This window comes from Hippopotamus amphibius, chromosome 4 (assembly GCF_030028045.1).
Source record: "Hippopotamus amphibius kiboko isolate mHipAmp2 chromosome 4, mHipAmp2.hap2, whole genome shotgun sequence".
Taxonomy (NCBI): Eukaryota; Metazoa; Chordata; class Mammalia; order Artiodactyla; family Hippopotamidae; genus Hippopotamus; species Hippopotamus amphibius.
This window is the reverse complement of record NC_080189.1, coordinates 15661607-15687279: the sequence shown is the minus strand read 5'-3', so window position 1 is coordinate 15687279 and position 25673 is coordinate 15661607. Positions and strand designations below refer to the sequence as shown.

General features: G+C 42.4%; 1 protein-coding gene across 1 annotated transcript in view; it reads right to left on the bottom strand.

The window, feature by feature from the left end:
* The window catches only part of KIAA1549 (KIAA1549 ortholog), a 127383-nt gene that overhangs the window by 77498 nt on the left and 24212 nt on the right, over positions 1-25673 (bottom strand). The gene's annotated exons all lie outside the window — the stretch shown is intronic.

Genomic DNA, 25673 nt, shown 5'->3' with positions numbered 1-25673 from the left:
TTTCAGATATAAAAATATCCTCAATCAACAGATATCCACTCACTGTGAAAATCCACGATTCTCAGTTAGAAGTTAAACAACCAACTGGAAGCCAGAAATTGCCAGAATTATTATCAGCATAATGCGTGCAAACAGTCATGAATTGGAGCACCACTTTTACTTAAGCGTGTGTGTGTATGTGTGTGTAACACACTGACATGTTTGTCTTATTTTCTAACAACACCACAGAATACTATAAATGGAGGAGGCCTTATGGGGCTGTCTTGTCTGTTCTCTCTCATTTAACACATGAGAAAGAGAGATTCAGAGAAGGTAACCAAAGCAATTACATGATCACCCAGACAGGTGGAGCTGGAATCTGCATATAAACCTGCCCTGACTCCCAAGTCCATGTTCTTTTTCCTCCATAAGAGTTGGCTCTTATAAGAAATGAACATGACTACTCTGACAGCATCACTCATCACCCAGGGAAGAGAGTTCAGCAGTTTATCGTTATAGGACCTTCCACATCCAGACCTCAGACTACCTCCAGGCTCACCTCTCCTCAGTCCCTGTTCCACTCTCATGCCTTCCCAACTATGCTCTGGCAAAATGAGCTACCCAGATTCTCTGTGGCTCAGTGATTTGCACATTCCTCTCTCTCTGCCTGAGATGCCCTTCCCCTGCTCTCCACCTGGATTACTCCTACTTGCCCTGCAGATGCAGCACAGATACGACCTCCCTCCTCAGTACTCCAAAGCTGGGTTATTGCCTCTCCCTAGGTTTCCACCTGTCTCATCCCTGACTGTGCCCCACTGAAATGAACCGTCTGCTCATTATACTCTGAGCTTCTTGGGGAAAGAAACTGTTGACCTGTTTCCCCAGTGCCTAGCACGTGAGTGACATAAACTAAGAGCTCAATAAACATTTGTTAAATGAATGAATAAATGAATGAATGGTGTCTGAGGACCAAGTTCTGTTACGTGCCCAAAGCATCCTATCAGCCCCTCAAACTTTCATATTCCTCATCCTTGTGACAGCTGTCATTATCATTTAAGTGGCTTAGGTATCTCCGCTTCTAATTCAGATACACTGTATAGAGAGGTAGGAAATGTGATGGCCCAGACTCCTGATGAAGGCCCAGGGCACAGGTCCTAGAGGAACACTGAAACACAGAGCCTAGAGGCACATTGGACCAGACAGCCTAATGCTCAGGCATGAGTGTAAAGTTAAAAATTACAAAACACATACGAAATAAGGTACTATGAAAGAGAGTCAAGAGAAACCTCCCCCCAAAATAAAAAAAAGGAACGCACACAAAAAGTAGCAGATCTGTAAAGGCTTCAGGTATTGGAATTACGGGATACATTTTTGAAAGTATGTTTAATTCACTTAAAATAATAAAGAAGGGACTGAAAAGATGAGTAAGGAGCAAGAGGCTATGAAAAATGGCCAGAAAGATTTGAAAAACAACCAAAAGAACATCTGACAATGAAACAATATAATAATTAAAAATTTTAAACTCGGTATACAATATGTAATAAACAATAAACAGCAATTCAGACATAGCTGAAGGGAGATTTAATGAACTGGGGGACAGACCTGGAAATGACTCAGAATGGAACACAGAGAAACAAAAGGAGGAGAAATGTAAAAAGGAGGAGTTAAGAGAGATGAAGACAGACTGAGATAGTCCAACACACATTTGATCAAAGTTTTAAAAAGACACAGTAGAGGGAACTGGGAAGAGACAATATTCAAAGAGACAGTGCTAAGAACTGTCCAAAACAATAGAAGACATGAATCTTTCAATTCACGAAGATAAAGAATCCCAAACCAGGTGAATTAAAAAAAAAAGAAACCTACACACATGATGATACCATAGAACACCAAAGACAAAGAAATTGTACAGGCAATCAGAGAAAAGGAATGGCAATTACACCATCAGGTAACTACAAATAGTTCACAGAACTAGGGGACAACTGACAATGAAATAACATCTTCAAAGTGCTGAGAGAAGATATCTGACATCTAGATTTGAATAAACAGCAATACTCCCCATTTGTTAAAATTAGGACATTTTCAGATTTTAAAAAAAAGTGTTTATACCAACAGAAGACCAATTGAGGAGTCTCTTTAAACAAGGATATACTTCAAAACAAAAGGTAATTATCCCAGAGGGAAGATCTGAGAAGAAACAGACAACAAATGATAAAAACAGAGTTAAATCTAAACAAACATTGATGGTATAAATGAATAATAATAATACTATGTAATTTGTAAGGTTAGAAAAGACAACATAGAATGAAAATAGCTTGTTACATTGCACAGAAGCTGAAAGGGGCATCCAGAGGAATTTGTGACTCACTAGCAAAGATGAAAACCAAGAGTTAAGACAAGATGCTGTGAATAGATTTTGCATGTATATACCAAAATGTGTAAATGATATTTAGTCATATATTTATATAGATGAAATATTTCTGGCTGGTTCCATCAGTATCTGAAAGTTACAAACTTACACCAGATAGAAGCTGCTTACTTTAAAGGGTCATACTCCTTCCTACAGAACATGACTTTTAAAAATGCACAGACAACAAAAGAATAAAACTACTTCTCAGAGATTTGAGGTTGTTTCATAGCAATATTATTAGGTATTTGTTGTCTTCCATAACACCTGGCTCTAGGATTTGTCTACATGCTTTTACCATTTACCTGCCACATTCCAAGCATGGGTAAAAGTAAAGCAGATACTTATTACAACTCCAGTAAAGTAGCAGCTGTTCTTCTCTATAGTAAAGGTTAAAAAGTTATAAATTTGAGAAGTAATAAAAAAACACTATGTACAACTAAGTAGCATAAAGATTTAAAAGTTTTCCTAAGAATAAATTATTTTATGTGTCTGTTTTAAAATATGATTTATTTTTAAATACAAGACCTAAAAAGAGAACAAGATCCGTTTTAAAATGAATCAGAAATATATTCGTAAATGCACTGGAAAAATGCAAGAGATAAAACAGCAAAGAAAGGAGCGTTTAGTGGCTAATTTATAAGCCCAAGTAGCTGATGCAAATTAGAATTCAATCAATTCTGCCTACAAAGGACAAGGAACAGGGAAGGCAAAGTGATCAAAAGAATGAAAAATTCTCCTAGCTAGTAAAACAGAGGAACAAAAACTTCCTATTAAGAACTGTAAGGTGAACCAAGCTGCGAAGCTTTTCTTTCCCCTCCTTTTGGCCAAGTCCCAGGAGAAAGAAATCAACTCTAAAGAGACCGCCGCTAAAATGCCATGGGAATCACTTCTGTAGTTAACTCAGGAAGAGGTTAGAAAACCCAGATGAGTCTCTCCCAGCAGAAAAGGTCTAATTTCAAGCCCTGGAGATCAATTTTCAAGTTCTCAAGCATTAGTTCACACAAGAGTGAAAGGTTCTCTCTGTGATGACAGAGACAAAGGAATGGGGATGGTACATGCGTGATGGCGGATCTTGTTAAGACGCAGGCGCTGTCCAGGGCCGGGGGGGGGGTCCTCCGCTGAGCTTCTGCATGACGCCCAGGTGGGGCCGGGCCTAACCACACTCTTGAGTAGCAAGTACTGAGCCACTTTCTCCTGTGTAGCCGGTACAACACATACACATCCGGTGCCTACCTTGTACCTCCTCCTTTGCTAGGTCCCTGCCAGGCTGTATATAACAGCAGGAACTGCCCTGGTGCCATGCAGATTCACAGTGATTAAAAATTCACAAGGGAAACCTGTAGAAAAGTGCGACACCAAAGGTGAGCCCCGAAATGAACTACAGACTTTGGGTGACAATGCTGTGTCAGCACAGGTTCATTTACTGTAACAAATGCACCGCTCTGACGGGGGATGTCAAGCAATGCGGGGGGCTAAGCACGGTGTGGGCAGGGAGCAGATGGGAAATCTCTGTACCCTCCTCTCAATTCTGCTGCGAACCTAAAATTGCTCTTTAAAAAAAAATTAAATCTTAAAAATAAATAAATAAATAAAACTTTTTAAAAACTCATGAGGGAGATACCCAACTGTCTCTAGGAATTTGTTGTTCTCGCTCACACATGCAAAATTTGGTGTCTTACTGATATTTATCCTTTTTGAAACTCATATTTTTCCATTTGGAAATCTTCCCTAAATATAGTAGTCAATCATGGAACCATGAACTTTTCAAGATGAATGGATCCTTTAAGACCTTGGCAATCCTCTCACATTGCAAATGAGGCTCAGAGTTTAAGCTGACTTGCTCAAAATAGCATTCGGGCAGAGCCAGCCCAGAAAGGCAGGTTCATAAGTCCTTAGTGATTGAATGCTCTTCACACCACACCTTGCTTGGTCAAATCAGCCCATTTCATTAAGACTGCCAGCGAAGACATTACACTGAAAAATGTACTAAGTTATGTTTTAAACGAATTGAAAGCACATTCTAAATTCTGTGCTACCGAAACCTATGCAAAGGCTCGCTTTTTGAGCTGTGAGGCCCCACTATCCACCGGACAGCTCACAGCTGCAGGCATGGGCGCTCAGAAAACAAAACATCCTGAGGGCTGGCCTGGAAAACTCAAGGGACAGCAGCATCAAAAATCTCTAAAGAGCTTTAATCCAAATAGAACCATTACTTTTGCTTCTCTGCTAAATTGTGGGGTTTTCAAAACATGATGAATCATCTCAACTCTGCAGATATTGAGTCGACTACAAAACAAGAGCCCGCTAGACTTTCTGGGTGTTTAAAAACAAAAGTAGATAATTAAACCTACACCCAAGCTGGCAAATCTTCAGCAACTTGTATCCTTCTAGTTCTCAGGCTGTCCTAAGGATTTTAGTGCCGTTATCCTCCTTTTCCTACTTTTCATTTTCCTCTCCCTGTTTTAGAAAAGAGTGTCTCTTCTCTTTCTTTCTCCAACCCTAACTGGATACTAATACCTTCTACCACGTTAGTCTCTCCTCCAACTGGTACTGTTTTTATTATTTTATATTGAGTAGATAAGAAATACTATCTACAAAGATAAATTTATCAGGTAGCATATATATAATAATATAAAGAACACCTGAGTGTTTAAGAAACACTCAGTTTAAGAAAATGAATATTACCCTTCCCTCTGGCATCCCCCATGTACCCCTTCCCATCACCTCCCTACCCACTGAGGGAACCACCATTTGGAACTAAGCATCTTTCATATTCTTTTCTTTATAGTTATACCATATGTATGTATCCCTAAAGAGTATATTCTTCAGCTTTGTATGTTTTCAAACTTTATCAAAATGGAATTATACTGCATATATTCTAACATAACTTATTTTTTCCACTCCATATTGGTTTTTACCCATGAATTTTTTTTTGCATGAAGCTGTGATTCATTCATTTTCACTTCAATATGAATTCCATTATATGAATATACCAAAATGTATTTATCAACCTACTGTTGATGGACAGCTGGACTGTTGTCAATTGTTATTATTAGACATTTCTGATATGAACTTTCTTACCCATCTCCCGGTACACGTATGTATATATAAAGTATTAGGTGTGTGTGTATGTATGTACACGTGCATTTATGTGTGTGTTAGTATACACGTGTATACATGCATGTGTGTATGGCAAGTATATATGTGGGGGGTGCACATGTGCACGCAGGGGTGTGGGTGTACATGCATAGGGGTGTGTGTGTGTGCACGTGTGCATGCAGGGGTGTGGGTGCACATGTATGGGGGGGTGTGTGCACACAGGGGTATGGGTGCACATGTATGGGGTGTGTGTGTGTGCATGCAGGGGTGTGGGTGCACAAGTACAGGGGTGTGTGTGTGCACGTGTGCATGCAGGGGTGTGGGTGCACACGTATAGGGGTGTGTGTGTGTGCACACAGGGGTGTGGGTGCCCATGCATAGGGGTGTATGTGTGCATATGTGCACGCAGGGGTGTGGGTGCCCATGTATAGGGGTGCATGTGTGCACGTGTGCATGCAGGGGTGTGGGTGCACATGTATATGGGTGTGTGTGTGCATACAGGGGTGTGGGTGCACATGCATAGGTGTGTGTGTGCACGTGTGCATGCAGGGGTGTGGGTGCACATGCATGGGGGGGTGTGCACGTGTGCACGCAGGGGTGTGGGTGCACATGCATAGGGGGGTGTGTGTGCACGTGTGCATGCAGGGGTGTGGGTGCACATGTATAGGGGGGTGTGTGTGTGCATGCAGGGGTGTGGGTGCACATGCACAGGTGTGTGGGTGCACATGCATAGGGGTGTGTGTATGCATGTGTGCATGCAGGGGTGTGGGTGCACATGCACAGGTGTGTGGGTGCACATGCATAGGGGTGTGTGTATGCATGTGTGCATGCAGGGGTGTGGGTGCACATGTATAGGGGTGTGTGTGTGTGCACGTGTGCATGCAGGGGTGTGGGTGCACATGTATAGGGGTGTGTGTGTGAGTGTGTATTAATGTGTGTGTACATATGTATGCACACATGAGAACTGCTGGGTCAGAGGACATGGTCATCTGAAACTTTACCAAATAATACCAAATAATCTTTCAAAGTAGTAGAGCCAATCTATCCTCCCGTTCTTGACTGCTGCAAATCCTCACCAATACTTAATACTCCCAGACTTTCACATTTTTACTAATCTGGCTGGTATGAAACCTTACGGTTGTAGTTTGCACTTTCCTGAGCACCTTTTCCTGTCTGCTGGCCACTCACGTTGTCTATTCTAGTGTCTTTTCAATTCTACTGCCTATTTTGCTATGGGATTGTCTATCTTTTTCTTTCTGATTCAAAGGCATTCTTGATAGGTTTTAGGTACTAATCCTATGTCAGCTACAATTTCTCCCAGTTTGTGGCTTATTTGTTTGATTCTCTTTATGTGGTCTTTTGATGAACAAAAGTTCTCAGTTTTAATATGGTCAAATTTATGGTCAATCTTTTCTTACTGTTTGAAATTTATGTGTATGTGTCTTAAGATGGAAGGTTCAAGAAATTCTTCCCTTACGCTAAAAGACATCCTGATACTCTTCTATAGTGTCTCTTAAACGTGTTAAGATTCTGCCTCTCTCATTTAAAGTCAAATTTGCCTGGAGGCCTAAGGCGTGTGCGTGCACACCTGTGTGTGCATGTGCATGTGCGCTACTCCTTCAAAGAGCAGGTCGTGCTACAAAAATACGCCAGCTGAGCCAGGCAGCATGTTCCATGAGCGGTGGACTCATGTTCTGGTCTAAGTTCCTCATCTTGACTTGCATGGAAACATGGGTTTGCAAGCCAGCTCGCTGCACAGCACCATGTGGGGAGAGGATGTGGGATCTGCATGAGCCCCAGGTGGGGTGGGGTGGGGTGGGTGGAGGCAGTAGTGGTAACATAGGCCACTGAAGAACATAGAGAAGGCCAGAAATTTGGAAGGGAAGGGAAGGAAAGACAAAGAGCTCCAAGATAGGGTCACAGGGAGGCAGGGGATCAGAACATGCAAGGCTTGGAAGCCACGATGCTGAGGATGATGAACAGTAACATAAACGCAATGGGGACCCATCAAAGCCATTTAAAAGCATGAGAATGGCACAACCAGAATAATGGTCTGAAAGTCCCTCCTTGCTGCAGCATGAACAGGTTAACCAGGGCCAAAAGGAGATGAGGAAAGATCAGTTATGCCGTCACAGCAGTTGAAGTTTGAGATGATGATGGCTTAGCTTACGGTGGGTTTTTTAGGACTTTATTACTCAGACTATGGCCTGAAGACCATCAGCATCACCTGGAGTGTTTATACATGCAGCATCTTAGGCCCTTAGAGACCCTACTGAGTCAAAAATGCTTTTAACAAGAGCTCCAGGTGATTTGTGTGCCTGTTACAGTGGGAGGCACTAGCCTGAGATTTATTTTAGAGAAATCCAAGTGGAGATATCAAGTTTGCAAGTGAGCATCTGCACCTAGAGATAAACCTGCAAAAATTAAGAAGGGGAAGTCCGAGAGGCAGGGGAACCAGGATCATGCAAGGACGAGAAAACAGCAAACGTGTCCAGGAGCCAGGTGGAGTCACCTGTATGGAGTGACCCCGAGAGGTCGAGAAAAGGAAGCACCTCCTACATGTGACAGCAGAGTTCTTTGGCCTTGTGGTGGCAGAAGCCAGGTTGCCACGGTTGAAGAGTGAATGACAAGTGAGGAAACGGGATTATATACAGACAACTTTTTGAGCAGTTTAGCTGTGTAGGGCCGGGAGGGATGAGACAGCAAGTGGAGGGTCCAGGTAAGGCTGTGTGGTTCTCAGACAATAGATAAGAATCACCAAGGAGATCATTAAAGATGCTTCTAAAAGTACAAAATGTCAACCTCAACAAGAGAAAACATCAGACAAACCCAGAGACGTTTTATATAAGACTTGACTCTTCAAAGAGCTTAAGGTCATAAAAGACAAGGAAAGTCACAGTCTAGAGAAGACTAACGAGATGAGACACCCAAATGCAATGTGGGGTTCTGGGCTGGATTCTAGAACAGAAAAAGTGGGGAAAAAAGTGGTGAAATCCTGTAAAGTCTGTAATCTAGTTAACAATATTGTACCAATGTTAATTTCTTAGTTTTAATAAATCTAGTATGATTTTATAAGATGTTAATATTAGGGGAAGCTGAATAACTGGCTTATGAGAACTCTGTGTTAATTTTGCACCTTTGCTGGATGTCTAAAATGCTTCCCAAATAAAAACTAAAATAACTCGGGTTTTCATTCAGCAGGCTGGCTTGGGGCTCAGGACTCGGTGTGGGTGTTTGTGTTTGCTGCTGTTCCTCTTGTTGTGGAATCTGTGTTTTGAACTATGCCATGGGTAATTCTCACACAAGTAAAGGACCTTTCTTTGAAAAGGGCAGGAGTAGGAGCAATGTTGATGGAACAATCCAAGAGAAAGGAAGATGGAGAAGATGCAAAGGATGAGTGATGAGCCCAGGTGGCTAGGAAGGAAGAAGGAAATGGGATCCAGAGGGAAAGTGGCCTTTGATCACCACCTGGAAGAGAGACTGAGTGCAGAGAGGGCACGATGCACAGACTTGGGAAGAACTTAAGGGAATTCTGGTCCACGGTGGGGATGGCAGAGTGACCAGGACAGTGGAGAATGTGTGAAACAGACAGGGGAGGGGCTGCCTCCAGATATGAAACAAGATGGCTAGTCTCTATGGTGGGAGCTACAGTCTGAAACCAGAGAGCAGGCTTCCCAAGTCCCACGCGAAGGAAACTGTTGTTCCTAAATCAGCATTTTAAGCTACAGTTGGATACAGGTACTCAGCCAAAGAACAATCACTGAAGAGCTCTCTGCACAGACAAGACTCAACCTTGGGGCAAGTTAAAAGTAACTGACCATCACAGAACTAGAGCAAAAAATCTTACAATTTGTATGGAAACGCAAAAGACTCCGAATAGCCAAAGCAACCTTGAGAAGGAAAAATGGAGTTGGTGGAATCAGGCTTCCTGACTTCAAACTCTACTACAAGGCCATAGTGATCAAGACAGTATGGTACTGGCACAAAAATAGAAAGGAAGATCAATGGAATAGAATAGAGAACTCAGAAGTAAGCCCAAACACGTATGGGCACCTTATCTTTGACAAAGGAGGCACGAATATACAATGGAAAAAAGGCAGCCTCTTCAATAAGTGATGCTGGGAAAATTGGACAGCAACATGTAAAAGAATGAAATTAGAACACTTCCTAACACCATACACAAAAATAAACTCCAAATGGATTAAAGACCTACATGTAAGGCCAGACACTATAAAACTCCTAGAGGAAAACATAGGCAGAACACTCTATGACATCCATCAAAGCAAGATCCTTTTGGACCCACCTCCTAGAATCATGGAAATAAAATCAAGAATAAACATATGGGACCTCATGAAACTTAAAAGCTTTTGCACAGCGAAAGAAACCATAAACAAGACTAGAAGGCAACCCTCCGAATGGGAGAAAATAGTTGCCTACGAAACAATGGACAAAGGATTAACCTCCAAAATATACAAGCAGCTCATGCAGCGTAATACCAAAAAAGCAAATAACCCAATCCACAAATGGGCAGAAGACCTAAATAGACATTTCTCCAAAGAAGACATACAGGTGGCCAACACACACATGAAAAGATGCTCAACATCACTAATCATTAGAGAAATGCAAGTCAAAACCACAATGAGGTATCACCTCACACTAATCAGGATGGCCATCATCACAAAATCTGGAAACAACAAATGTTGGAGAGGATGTGGAGAAAAGGGAACTCTCCTGCACTGTTGGTGGGAATGTAAGTTGGTACAGCCACTATGGAAAACAATTTGGAGGTTCCTTAAAAAACTACAAATAGAACTACCATATGATCCAGTAATCCCACTCCTGGGCATATACCCAGAGAAAACCATAATCCAAAAAGAAACATGTACCATAATGTTTATTGCAGCACTATTTACAATAGCCAGGACATGGAAGCAACCTAAATGCCCATCAACAGATGAATGGATAAAGAAGATGTGACATATATATATATACAATGAAATATTACTCAGCTATAAAAAGGGATGAGATGGAGCTATATGTAATGAGGTGGATAGACCTAGAGTCTGTCATACAGAGTGAAGTAAGTCAGAAAGAGTAAGACAAATATTGTATGCTAACTCACATATACGGAATCTAAAAACAGTACTGATGAACTCAGTGACAAGAACAAGGACACAGATGCAGAGAATGGACCGGAGAACTCGAGGTTTGGGGGGGCGGGGGGTGAAGGGGAAGCTTAGACTAAGCAAGAGAGTAGCACAGACATATATACACTACCAACTGTAAAATAGATAGTCAGTGGGAAATTGTTGTATAACAAAGGGAGTCCAAGTCGAGGATGGAAGATGCCTTAGAGGACTGGGACGGGGAGGGTGGGGGGGACTCGAGGGAGGGTGGGGGGGGGGAGTCGAGGGAGGGAGGGAATACAGGGATATGTGTATAAAAACAGATGATTGAACTTGGTGTACCCCCAAAAAAATAATAAAAAATAAAAAAAAGTAACTGACTGGACTTCCTAGGTGGCACAGTGGTAAAGAATCCGCCTGCTAATGCAGGGAACATGGGTTCGAGCCCTGCCCTGGGAAGATTCCACATGCCACAGAACAACTAAGCCTGTGCACCACAACTATTGAGCCTGTGCTCTAGAGCCCGTGAGCCACAACTATTGAGCCCATGCACGGCAACTATTGAAGCCCACGCACCTAGGGCCCCTGCTCCACAAGAGAAGCCACTACAATGAGGAGCCTGTGCACCACAATGAAGAGTAGCCCCCACTCACCGCAACTAGAGAAAGCCCGTGTGCAGCAACGAAGACCCAATGCAGTCAATAAATTAAATTAATTAATTTAAAAAAAAAGTAACTAATGGCCTATCCCCAGTATTTTAAGACCTCAGAACTACATTAAAAACTTCTTTTAGAAATCTTCCTTTGACATCCTTTGTTTCTCAACTTTTATTAGTCACAGACAACATTAAGCCGTCTGGATCACCACAGTTCACATCTGTCATGAACTGAATTGTGTCACCCAGAATTCTATACTGACGCTCTAACGCCACTGTGACCATGTTTGGAGACAGGCCCTTTACAGAGGTAATGAAGGATAAATGCGGTCATGAAGGTGGGGCCCTGATCCGACAGGACTGGCCTCCTCATAAGAAGAGGGACGCCAAGCTTGCTGGCCCTGGGTGCACTGCACAGAGAAGACATGTAAGAACACAACGAGAAGACACCGTCCATAAGCACAGTGGAGGAGCCTCACCAGAAACCAACTCTGCTGGCACCTTGACTATGGACCTCCAGAACTATAAGAAAAATAGACCGAAAGCCCAGAGATAAACTATGGTCAACTAATCTATGACAAAGGAGGCAAGGATATACAATGGAGAAAAGGCAGCCTCTTCAATAAGTGGTGCTGGGAAAACTGGACAGCTACATGTAAAAGAATGAAATTAGAACACTCTCTAACACCATACACAAAAAAAAACTCCAAATGGATTAAAGACCTAAATGTAAGGCCAGGCACTATAAAACTCTTACAGGAAAACATAGGAAGAACACTCTTTGACATAAATCACAGCAAGATCTTTTTTGACCCACCTCCTAGAGTAATGGAAATAAAAACAAAAATAAATAAGTGGGACCTAATGAAACTTCAAAGCTTCTGCACAGCAAAGGAAACTATAAGCAAGACAAAAAGACAACCCTCAGAATGGGAGAAAATATTTACAAACGAATCAACAGCAAAGGATTAATCTCCAAAATATATAAACAGTTCATCCAGCTCAATATCAAAAAAACAAACAACCCAATCAAAAAATGGGCAGAAGACCTAAATAGGCATTTCTCCAAAGAAGACATACGGATGGCCAAGAGGCACATGAAAAGCTGCTCAACATCACTAATTATTAGAGAAATGCAAATCAAAACTACAATGAGGTATCACTTCACACCAGTTAGAATGGGCATCATCAAAACATCTATACACAGTAAATGCTGGAGAGGGTGTGGAGAAAAGGGAACCCTCTGGCACAGTTGGTGGGAATGTAAACTGATACAGCCACTATGGAGAATTGTATGGAGGTTCCTTGAAAAACTAAAAATAGAACTACCATATGAATCAGCAATCCCACTACTGGGCATATACCCAGAGAACACCATAATGCAAAAAGACACATGCACCCCAATGTTCATTGCAGCACTATTTACAACAGCCAGGTCATGGAAGCAACCTAAATGTCCATCAACAGATGAATGGATGAAGAAGATGTGGTACATATATACAATGGAATATTAGCCATAAAGAGGAACAAAATTGGGACATTTGTAGAGACATGGATGGACCTAGAGACTGTCATACAGAGTGAACTAAGTTATGAAGAGAAAAACAAATATCATATATTAATGCATATACACAGAATATAGAAAACTGGTACAGATCAACTGGTTTGCAAGGCAGAAATAAAGACACAGATGTAGAGAACAAACATGGACACCAAGTGGGGAAAGAGGGGTGGGGTTGCCATATATGTATTACTAATAAGAAAAAAATATCAAATTGTACACTTTAAATACATGCAGTTTATTGTATGTCGATTATATCTCAATAAAAATTCTACAAAAGAAAAAAAGAAAATTAATTTCTGCTTAAAGTCACACAGTCTGGTATTTTGTTATGGCGGCTCAAGTGACCAAGACAACATCTTTCATTCCTGGTTCAAGCAAGAAGCTCTGTGACTGCTTAGAGATTACAGGAAAGAAGAGCTTGCAGGCCTCGGGTCTGGCCCTAGTCTCCCACAAGTTCATTAACTGCTAATCCTGAGTGACTTCACATTCCTTGTCTTAGGTCCCTCTTCTGCTCATACAATACAGGGTTCCCGAAAATTACTACCTGAAAAATGGGTGTTAAAGTGTGGACTTCCTATGCACAGGCCTGACATGCAACCCTATGCTTACTTATGCTGTAAGGGTTTCTCAATCAGGGTTCTCTGTTGCAGTAGAAACAACTCTGGCTACATAAGCAGGAGGGGATTCAACGGGAGGACACTGGAGAGGCCACAGAATGGACAAGGTGGCTCAGGTTCAGAACAGAGTCGAGAGCCAAGTGAGGCTGGGCAGCAGAGGAACCTGCTGGGGTCCCTGCAGGGAGTGAGAGTGCTGCTGGCACAGCTGCCAACGGACCCTCCAGGCCTCTGCTTCAGGGCATCACTCCCGCAAAGTTCAAAGTCCAGCTGGGAGTGTCCCACTAGCCATACCTAGGTCACATGCCACACTGCCTGTCAACCCTGCAGTCTTATGACCCTCACATGATACAGATTCCCCAGAAATGGAAAGAGTGGTCCCCAAAATGACAAATGTCCATTACATCAATAGTTTGGGGGGGGGGGACCTTTGGTTTTAGCTGGAAAAATCTAAGCTAATAACAAGTACAGCACTTGTATGATACAATCTCAGTCAGAAAGAGAGAGACAACAGCTCCAGAACTTTCCACAGATAACAGAACTGGGTCCTGTTCTATATCAAACTTGCTTGGTTCCCCCAAAGAAATCTCTTATAATTAGTCACACCTTCCATTTCCTCCTCTAGAGATGGGGATACAGATAACGATTAATGACTTCACTGAAACAACAAGAGAACTAATGAGCAACTTCAGAAAACAACTGCAACCAAACAATACTGAAATAATGGTACCACAGAGCTTTTTATCAACTCATACTATTACAGTTAAAAAACACCAGGATAGCTTCCCATTGGGATCTGGGACTCTCTCTCTGCACGATTTTCTCATTTGAGGAGGTAAGGATATTAAAATGTTGGTTTAATTCAAAGCATGTTTCAGAGTATTTATTGGAAGATGTTCTGTTGCGCTTTGTTTTGTTTTATTCTTTCCTAAATAAAATGCAATCCTCTTTTATGAACCTGGAAAGCAAGGCTGTCAGCACTTTAAGTAACCAAAACAAACTAAACTAAATACTCAATTCACTAAGAACAAAGGCGAAAAAACTCTCAGTCAGCCATCTGTTTCTAAAATAATTTAATTCAAAACACAGTCCCATAACAACAGGGAAAAGGACACCAGCAGCTTCAAGATAATCTTCCATCTCCAGTTACATTCAGAGCTGGAATGGCACACGACGTCCCGTGACTAAGCATGAGAAGGCACTTCGCCCCCAAACACAGAGTCAAGTAGTTTCCGCACAAACACACAACCCCAAAACCAAGTGACCAGGAGACATCACTGCCTCCTGGGTGGCTCTCCTCCCAACACACAGTCAAGAGCTTATGCTACCAGCTCAATTCCTCAATTCAGCACTAAACTAAGCTTTTATTTTATATCAAGGGAGCAGGAGACTTAAAAGAGAGGTGGGGGTGGGGGTACATGCCAGCTGGAACCAGCAGCGTGGACCAAGGCTCCATGTCTGGACAACGCGGGGTGTGTTTGTGTAGCAAACAGTAGTGGCTCCATCCGACTGGAGAGAACACTAGAAAAGCTGGCTGAGGAGCGTGAGAATGTTAGTGGACAATGGAGGAGCCACTGGATACTATCAAAACTACGCTGCAGAAAAAGCAGCCTGGCAGAGCCGAGAGGAGCACAAAACATAGATTTACCGCGCACACAGGTATACAGTCGATGGGGCAGGGAGTGAGGAGAGTGTGACTAGATGGGAACAGAAAAGAAGTTACAAGAGAGCCTGCACAGAAGGCCGGTGATAAAATTAGCCACTGATGGGATGGATGGGGCAAGAAAAGAAGAAAAAGTCCAAGGCGATTCTGAATCACAGATTCAACTGCCCACTGCAGACAATTTCACTTGAGTATCTAACAGGCCCCTAAAAAACCCTGATCCTCCCTCTTTGTGCCAGTTAATAAGTTCTTCTCACAGTCAGTTTTTATAGTTAACTCTCAAATCCTTTCATCCCCAGCACTGCTGAAGTCTGGGCCCTTACCACTGCTTGCTCACAGCCTCTGTGAGGAGACGGGCTTTCACAGGAAGCAGAGATGTTTTGACACCCTGGTCACCAACCCTGCTTCCTTGATCAGCCTGAGTTTGGGTCAAGAACCAGGAGAACCCAGAGCACCCATAAATAGTCCTTCCAATGACAGAGAAGAGACTGCTTTGATAAGTGCTTCTTGAGTGGTGTCTTACACCCCAGTACAAAAGGTGGTGGCCCAGTAAGGGCTGAGCACCTCCAACATGACAATTTTCTATTCATGCAGTGTCCCTAGAGCTGTGTGACTACCCCCCTCCCATGCACCCCAGCCTGTAGGGCTCTAGGCTCAAGGGAAATTGTGTCAGGAAATGCTGTCACTGTAGGAAATTCTGCCTGATCAGAAGTGTGCTCCTGGCCACGGAAATCAGTCAGGGCTGTGGTCTCTCCCCACCAGCCATAACCAACCCTAAACCTGAAGCCTCTTGTAGCACCTCCAACCCATCCGGAGTTTTCTAACATGCAGACCTGATTAATCCATTTCTGTGTATCTGAGGTTTATCTAAAGGAAGAAAAGAAATAATCCTTCCATGACATTCCAGTCTTAAGATCCTCCAAGGGTCCCTAACAGCCTTCAGAACCCCAAAGTCCTCAGCTGCGACACAGGAGCCTTCATCTTCCAGGCACTGCCTGTCTTGCTGGTGTCCCCCGCCCAAACCGGCACACACTCCCACCATTCAACATTTTCTCTGACCACCACACTTTTGGAAAGGCTGTTCCCTCTCCTAGAAATACCCAACCCTCCTTTCCCTAACTCCTATCATGCTCCCAGGCTTCTTTGTTTCATCATCCCCAGAACCCTGTGCATGCATTACTCATAAAACTTAAATTTCAATACTTGGCTTGTTCATCTCCCTCCTCTGGTTGACTACAAGCTGCTTGGAGGAAAAGACTATACTTTTCACCAGTCTGTCTCCCAGGTCTAGCCCAAAGCCTGACATGTCCATTCATTCATCAATCATTCGTTCATAAATCCAACAAATGTCTACTGATCATGTAAGCTAAGTGTAGAGTATGAAGAGTCAACCAAGACAGAAAGGTTTCCTGCTCACGGACCTCACAGCGGAGAAGAGGAGACAATAATTACAAATTGAGAAGACAGTTAAGGAAACAAGCAAGGTGCTGAGACTGAGGATGATGGGCGAAGAAGATCAAGAAAGGTGACTTTGAGGAGTTAATGTCTGAGACAAGACCTGAAGAACAAGGAACCAGAAGAAAAAGAGTGGGAGACTGCTCCGGGCAGAGGGAATGGCGTGTGCAAAGGTCTGAAGCAGGAAGGATCTTGAGAGATGTAAAAAGAGCTGGTGTGAATGGTACACAGCCTGCAAGGGGAGCTTGGCTCAGGTGAGGTCTGGCGTGCAAGGCAGGGAACCAAGTCCAGATGGGTGGAAATGTGATTCTAGTGCCCAAAAGAGTAATTTGGGCCCAGGATACAGATTTGGTGATTATCTGTAGAAAAATGATAATTGAAGTCAAATGACTCCATCAAGGTAGAGAGAGAGAAAAAAGTTTGACCCCCTACACTCTACAGTGCTACATTCACTTAAGGGGTGGCAGGAGAACCCCATATTCTACAGCAGTCAGGAGGGGCCACCTTTAGCAATCACACCAGAGTGCTATTTACATACACTTCTACAAGTCAACTCAGTCAAGCACACAAATCATTCTCATCCTTACTTAATTTATTTCCATTCACTGATGACTTCCCCAAACCCCCTTTTCTGCCTGCTTATTGGTATGAAGAACCTAATGATTAGCAATTATCCATAGCGTTAACTCTCTAAGTATCTGTAATTATGACCTCTCTTGGTTTCTTTGAGGGACTTCAGGATGAGGAATAACATGAAGTTAATGTAAATACTAATTTGTCAAGAAACTAACCAGACCAAATATGCAGAAAAGCCAAAAGGCAATTTTCCAAAACTGAGGTTCTACCAGCCTGGAGAGTTCTATATTTGTTTTTGCTATGTAAAATGAAGTGTTTAAATGCCACCAATAAACCAATTTCAGCATTTTTAACTTTTTATTATGAGATTTTCAGACACACACAAAAGCTGAAAGACTGGAACCCACTATGCATAGTCAACACCAACTTCCTGCCATGCTCACTTCATCTACTCCCCCCAGCTTTTTTTTAATGAAAGTAAACCAAATGCCAGACCCAATTTATTTCACTAATAAATACTTCAGTATCACTGATAAGGATTTTTAAAAGTCATAACTACAATCATTATCGCAGCCAACAAAATTAAAAGCAATTCCTAATTTCACCTAATTATCCATTCCACACTTAGTTTTCCTGATGGCCTCATAATATTTTTGTACAATTGCTTTTTGCAAATCTGGATCCAGAACAGATGCACACACTGCTTTGGCTGATGTGTCCCCCAAGTCTCTTTTACTCAGTAACAGTTTTCCCCTCCTTTTTTTTCTTTTTTTAAGCTCTCATTATTTACTTGCTACAGAAAAAGGCCATTTGTCCCTGTAGACAGCCCACATTCTATATTTAGTTGACTATATTCTCACGGTGCCATTTAACATGTTCTTCCAACCCTCGAATTTTCTATAAACCTGGTGTTACATCAAGAGGCTTCATTAGATTCAGGATCAATGTTTTTGGCAAGAATACTTTCCAGGTGGTCCTCTGTACTTGCTACTGCATCACATCAGGACGTGCCTAATACCTAGCTGTTCCACTCTGAGTGATACTAACATTTATCCGGGGCTTTAGGTGGCGACAGCCTGCTCTAGCCATTATAAAGCTCCCCATCATCTTCTCACCTAATGATGACACAGTCAAGATGATCACTGCTTACATCCATTATTTCATTAGGGAGGCTGGGATTTTTAAGACTGCCTGAATTAAAGATATTCCTAATGCTCCGAGACACAATTACAGAAAGAATAATTATTATTTGGTATCTGAAACAATAGGATATTTGTGTGTGTTTGAGAACATTTCTTAAGTCACTTAATTAGGAGTTCAATACAAAGATGCTGACTTCTAGACTGTTCTTTAGAAGGACTGCTAATAAATCACTGCCTGTGCATGTAATAGAGTAAAGCTGTCTCGCTTTCTCTGGGGTTCAACATTCCAAAAGGATAGTGAATAAAGAATAAAGGAAATCTTGGAAATTATGCCAATTATGAAGGAGCAGGGGAGGAGGAAATACAAATGGCAGGATATTTCCCAAAGAAGTGCATTTATTTTAGTCCCTTTCCAAAGGAGAGATTAATGAAGTACTAAAATAATCTTAAGACATGATGGTTAAACAGTTGCAATTTCTACTTCTTCCCAAAGCTCTTGAGTTTCTAGAAAACAGCCAAAAAGAATCTGAATCTATTTCTTCCCTATCCCATACTCAAAGAGGTGTTACTAAACGGTGTAATACCTGTGTGGACAAAAGCAGGAATCCTCCCCACCTCCAAAACTGGTAACGAGAGTTAACAGAGTTAATATCATCTGAAGAATTATTTAATAACCCTGAGAAAGCCTCTGTTAATAGCCAAGCCTCCCAGGATGCCTGCATTTCCCTCCTGCCCTAGGGAACTTGCAGCTCACTGAACTTCACCGGCCTGGGGCAACTGGGAGGGGTGGGGATGGGGCACCCTGTCCTCAGGTGTGACCTCCAGGGATAATGATAGAGAGCCTGAACTCTGCAAAGAGAAGAAATAAGGCAACGAGAACAATGCTGCAATGGCTGCCACTGAGCTGTATACTTAATATTAAAATGGTAACTTTTACACTATGTATACTTTACCACAACAACAACAAAAAATATATTGCAATGGTCAACTGAGAGGCTTAGAGGCTCTTGTCAACAATAACCACCACTCTGTGACAGCCGCTGGGATCCGTTATGCTTCTCACTTTAGTGGTGAAGAAACTGAGGTTCCAAAAGATGAAATAATTTGTTCAAGACCCACAACTAATAAGTGGTTCAGATTTTAACCCCATCCATCAGCCGCCAAAGCCCCTTGCTCTCTCACAACACAGTGCTGCCTCTCTGGGAGGGGTCTGTTGAACTGCACCCAAGAGTTTTCAAGGGACATTTCTAGACTATCAATCTTGAATAGCTATACACAAAAATCTTCATAATTACACAGCAAACAAGAATTCTGTATATTTAAAATGGCTTCCAAATTTTAAAAGAAAACTATGCTCAGTGCATCCCAACACAGCCCTCCCTAGCAACCTGGAGGGCGTTAAACAATATTTAAAAGAATCATACAGTAAAAATAACATCTCGACATGAAATCCAAAGGGGCACGATGCCATCTCCTAGGTCAGCTCTGCATCAGGACTTCATGTAGGTGCTGCCACAGGAGGACCCTGCAAATGGTTAAGGTTGATCAGGTCCATGGGAACTTTCCCAGAGATGGGCTTTCTTAGGCTTTGGGCTGGTAACACATTCACTCCCCTACCTGCCAGGGTAAGCTGGAGGTTGGGCGGGAAGCAGGAAAACTCCAGCAATGAATACAGAGGACCGCTACCCCCAAGTAACCTAGAAATGGTTCCCCAGGGCCTCACACAGCAGATGGGGAACTACAATGTGTCCCTCCAGGTTGCCTATCCTCAACGCTGAGGAAGATAAGGCAGCTTGCTAGACCCAAAAGAAAGAAGCAGGGATATAAATAACATATCTCCCCATTCGTGACACCTCTCACCCTGTGCCCTGAGGCTTTAATGGGTCCTTCTTGATTCTCACAAAGCCCTACGGGGAAGGCACTGTTAGCATCACCGTTTCACCAACAAGAAAGGCAGGCATGGAGAGTTCTAGTTTGCCCAAAGCCTGGCAAGAGTCAGGACTAGACCCTGGGCTGTCTGCCTCCAGCACCAACAACACATAGAACCATGACCCTGAATTAAGAAAACAAAACCCATCTGAACACATTTTAACTTAAAAGCAATATAGTTGCCAAAAAGCACAAGAAAAGATGCTCCATATCATTAGTGATTAGGAAAATGCAAATCAAAACCACAGTGAGACACCAATTCACACAAACTAGGATGGTCAGGATTTAAAAAAAAAACAGAAAAGAAAGAAAAGGAAAAACAAGTGTTGTGGAGGATGTGGAGTAATCGGACTCCTCACACACTGCTGGTGCATCCACTGTGGTAAAGAGTTTTGCAGTTACACACAGAATTACCATATGACCCAGTAATTCCACTCCTAGCTATATACCTAAAAGCACTGGAAACAGGTGTTCAAGCAAAAACTTGTACAAGAATGTTCACAGCTAAAAAAATAAAAATAAAAAAATAAAAAAATAAAAAAAAATAAAAAAATAAAAAAATAAATAAATAAATAAAATAAAAAAATAAAAAAATTAAAAAAAATTAAAAAAATAAAAAAATAAAAAGAGAAGTCATAAAAAAAAATAAAAAAAAATAAAAAAAAGAATGTTCACAGCAGCACGACTGACAATAGCCAACAGGTGGAAACAACCCAAATACCCATCAACAGATGACTGGATAAACAAAGTGTGGTCTATCCATACAATGCAATATTATTCAGCCATAAAAAAGAATGAAGTACTCATACACACTTCAGTGCAGATGAACCCTGAAAACGTTATGCTAAGTAAAAGGCAGCCAGATACACCCACAAAAACATGTCGCATGATTCCATTTACATGAAATATCCAGAATCGGCAAACTGATAGACACAAAAGCAGATTAGTGGTTGCCGGGGCTGGGGAGAGAGCAACAGAACTAGACAGTGATGGTGGCTGCACACAATATTGCAAATGTACTTAATGCCACTTTAAAAAGGTTAAAATGGCAATTTTAGGTTTTATGTGTATTTACTACAATTTTTTAAAAGGCAACCAATTCGAGGGCTCAAGTACAACTCCTCGGTGCAAAGTAAACATTCTTATCACAACTTACCTTTGGTAAGCTCTCATTATCCTCCAGCTGTCTTTCCCTTCTACCTGTGCAGCGTTTCTCAGAGAGGTCCTGCTCTCAGAATCACCTGAAGATCTTTTAAAAAAAATGGATTTCCAGGCCTCTCTCCAGACTCTCCAAGGGGGCGAGACTCAGGAATGCACAGTTTAACACATGCCCCAGTGCCGCAGTACTACCTCTAAGACTCCCATCCGTGTCCTTCCAACCAGTAAGCCAGTTGCTGAAGCTTCTCAAGAGGAAAGTGTTAATCACATCCTTCCCACCTGCTGGCAGCTGCTGTCTGGGTATCATCTCTGAGCTGTTAGCATCTGCTGTGTTTAGCTCTCAGCTGCACTTTCCAAGTCAAGCCCCCCCTCCCCCACCTGGCAGAAGCTGAACTTGGTCCCACTATTTGAAGTTCTGTTCCACTTTTGGTCCACAGAGGTGGTTATCCTGTTTTTGAAACTGATGAGACTTTTTAGTTTTCTATGTTTGTATTTCATCAATGTTATGTAAAGAACTGTCCATATTTAAAGCATGGACTCACACGTGCCACCTTACCCGAAGACTGTGTTTGATTTCTGATCATCTCCACTTTAAAATCAGATTGCTACATGTCTTCTTCTAGGTATATTAAAATCCTTCAGAGGGACTTCCCTGGTGGCACAGTGGTTAAGAATCCGCCTGCCAATACAGGGGACACAGGTTTGATCCCTGGTCCAGGAAGATCTCACATGCCACAGAGCAACTAAGCCCGTGTGCCACAACTACTAAGCCTGCACTCTAGAGCCTGAGAGCCACTGCTACTGAGCCCACGTGCCACAACTACTGAAGCCCACGCACCTAGAACCCAGCCTCCACAACAAGAGAAGCCATCTCAATGAGAAGCCCACGCACTACAACAAAGAGTAGCCCCTGCTCGCCGCAACGAGAGAAAGCCCACATGCAACAACCACCCAACAAGGCCAAAAAAATAAATAAATAATAATAATAAAATAAAGAACTGTTCATATTTAAAGCACGAACTCACACACGCCATCTCACCCAAAGACTGTGTTTCACTTCTGACCATCCCCACTTTAAAACCCAGATTGCTACGTGTTTTTAAACATATTAAAATCCTTCAAAATACACCAATTTTAAAATAAGATAATAAACAATTTTTTAAAAAACATATGTATATAAGTGGCAAATTTTAAATACATCCATAGTCTAGGGTAACAGCAAGCTTGGCAAAAAACATGTGTAAGCTGGTTCCCCCTTCTCTGAGCTCACTAACCCCCCCACTTTCTTCTGGGTCCCTCCCGCAGTCTCTCTCCATCCTTTGCTAGCCTCTCCCCAGTGCTGTGTTCTTATCTGCCTCTCATTTTCTCCCTTTCCTCAACTGGTTTAACATAAGAATATGAAACTAAATAATAAAGTATGTTCACTGTTACACTTACTGAGGGAGGTTTCTATTCTCTACTTTCAAACACTGGTTACAACTGGTTCTTTAAAAAAACTTTTTTTCTGCTTGTGTGTAAGCTTTGGTTGATTTCTCTAGAGGAATCAGTGGCCTCTAAGAGAAAAAGCCTCTTGATTACTGATGCTATTTAAATAATGAACACAGGGCATCCTCAGTGAGAATTTTAAACCACTCTACTGTCATGATACAATTACTCCTTCTTTTGCTTGGCTATAAGGACAAAAAGAAAAGTCTCTCATAGACCAAAGATATCCTAAGACAGAACTTTAAATTTAAAAAAATGAAAATAAAGGCCTTATAGCAGTCTTATTGGAGGCACCTAGAGGTCCCCAGTTCTTCCCTTGTGGCAGAGCAGTTAACAATCCGCCTGCCAATGCAGGAGACACAGGTTCAAGCCCTGGTCCAGGAAGATCCCACATGCCACAGAGCAACTAAGGCTGTGCACCACAACTACTGAGCCTGCACTCTAGAGCCCGCAAGCCACAACTGCTGAGCCCACATGCCACAACTGCTGAACCCTGCTCTGCAACAAGAGATACCATGGCAATCAGAAGCCTGCACCCCATAAGGAGGAGTGGCCCCTGCTCGCCGCAACTAGAGAAAGCCCATGCAGAGCAACAAAGACCCAATGCAGCCAAAAATAAAAATAAATAAATAAATCTTAAAAAAAAAAAATAAATAAATAAATAAAAGAAAAAAAATAAAAGAAAATAAAGGCCTTATAGCAGTCTTATTGGAGGCACCTAGAGGTCCCCAGTTCTTTGGAATCCCTGACCCCACCCACTGTCTGTAAACTTCACCCCCAACTCTGACAATGACAACAAATGCCCCTGCAGTGATACTGGCCCAGCTAAGAACGGCTGCCATGCACTGCATCTTCACTTGGGAGGCCTGGGGTAGACAATAAATAACCCCCACGTCACCCCTGGTACTCCCACTGTCAACGGGTGTAGGAAAACCACAGCAATGCATTCACTTGGAGAATCAATGAGAGGTAATATTTATTGACTGCCTGCTATGTGTCAAGCACCTTTCAGGCATTATATCACCTAATTTCCACAACACCACGTTTTACAAATGAGGAAACTGAAGCTAGAGAGGTCAGGGAACCCACAAAGGCCAGCTGTTAGGAAGCCGTGAAACTGGGATTTGCTTGCAGGACGACAGCCCAGGCAGTGGTCTCCAAACTGACGGGGTGACTCACTCCATTAGTAAATCCTGAACCATGTGAAAGTATGACCCATTCAATAAAAGTTAGATTAATTAAGACAAAAATTTTTTTTATAAATACAATAGCACGTCTGCTGATTCTGGCTGGAAGCTTGTGACCCCTGATTTAGATAATATACTTCTAGAAAATAGTTGTTACTGGTACTAAGAAAACCCTTCGTCAAAGATACAAAAAGTTGCATATTCTGAAAGTTCTCCCTCTGCAATCTCAGGAAATTCTTAAACACAAATGCCTAGAGAAGCAAGGGAGAGAAGTCCAGGAGTGAAACTCAAAAAATAAAAGGCACAGTGTCAAGGAAAGGGAGCCACAGAGATTCATCATGGGCACGGCGCCACAATTCAGGAAAGCAGGCTTGGGGAAGCCAGGTATTCAGTCACATTTTCATGTGAAATCTCCCGATTTTTAAATGTTGACAATTGTTTCAACACTTAGAAAAAATAAATAAACCTTCAAGCCAATAAACCACTTCGTCAGACTCAAGCTCCAAGGCAGAGTACCAGGAGATGTGTGCATGAGGATTAAGAGCTCCTCAAGTTTCCTAAGACTTGCTTGTGTTCCCTGCGATGCACGCAGAGGCCCAGGGGCACCCAGGACCTGGGACAGATTCCAGAACCGACTGTAACACACCAGGTTCCCAGAGACCCACAGGTATGTCACACACACCAAACAAACACACCTGAGCCAGCCCCCAGCAGGGCGTGGGGGCAGCCTGCGCAAGTTCACGAGTGCAATGAAGAGATCTGAAGTCAACAGCCTGTGCCAAGCCACAAGCCTCCTAATTGACACCACATTTGCAGGAAGATGGCTGAGGCCATCTTGTTTCAAGATCTGCACAAAATTAGTTACCCTGGCAAAACAAGCTGTGGCCAAATTTGTGTACGACATGATTGCACACGCTAATTTACTATTTCAGCTCTTAGACCAGGAAGGGATTACCCTGGGGGAAGGGCACACACACGGGGGCTCCTGAAAGGCAAGTGATGTTCAGTTTCTTGATCTCAGTGTTGTTATATGCCTCTATTGTTTGTGCAAATTCTTCAGGATATATACTTAAGAGCACTTTTCTGGGTATATACTGTGTTACAAGCAAAGGTGTAGAGAGATAAGTACAGATAGAAATACATAAAATTTCAAAAGCTAAATTTCTATCAAACTTGTAAAATCCTTAAGACACTTCTAACAGATCCAAATACTCACACTAAGCTGTTCACGTCGTTAAAGCCACTCAACTAAGCTGTTCGAAAAAGGAAAGGTCTAAAGTCTTCCCTCTAGCCTTACTAGTCTTCAAAGAAAGAGAATACACTTTGTGAGCTTAGATTTGTACTATGAGATGAATTCTCGAAAAGCTGTATGAAAACTACCTCTGAAATCTGAATTATATTTGAATGCCTTCGGGCACTCGTCATTTAAAGACTATTTAGCCCAAGAATAATCACTTCCAATTTATCTTCCTGTGCAGCCCCCACCACCCCCTGTTGCTCTGAGAAGCCCTCGGCCCACCAGCTTGGGCCCAATCCTGTGATGATGTCACTGCTGGGTGATCCGGTCGCCAGCACAGCTGCTGTGCTCCTGCCATCCCCTGGGGCTGAAACCGCACACTCCAATCAGATAA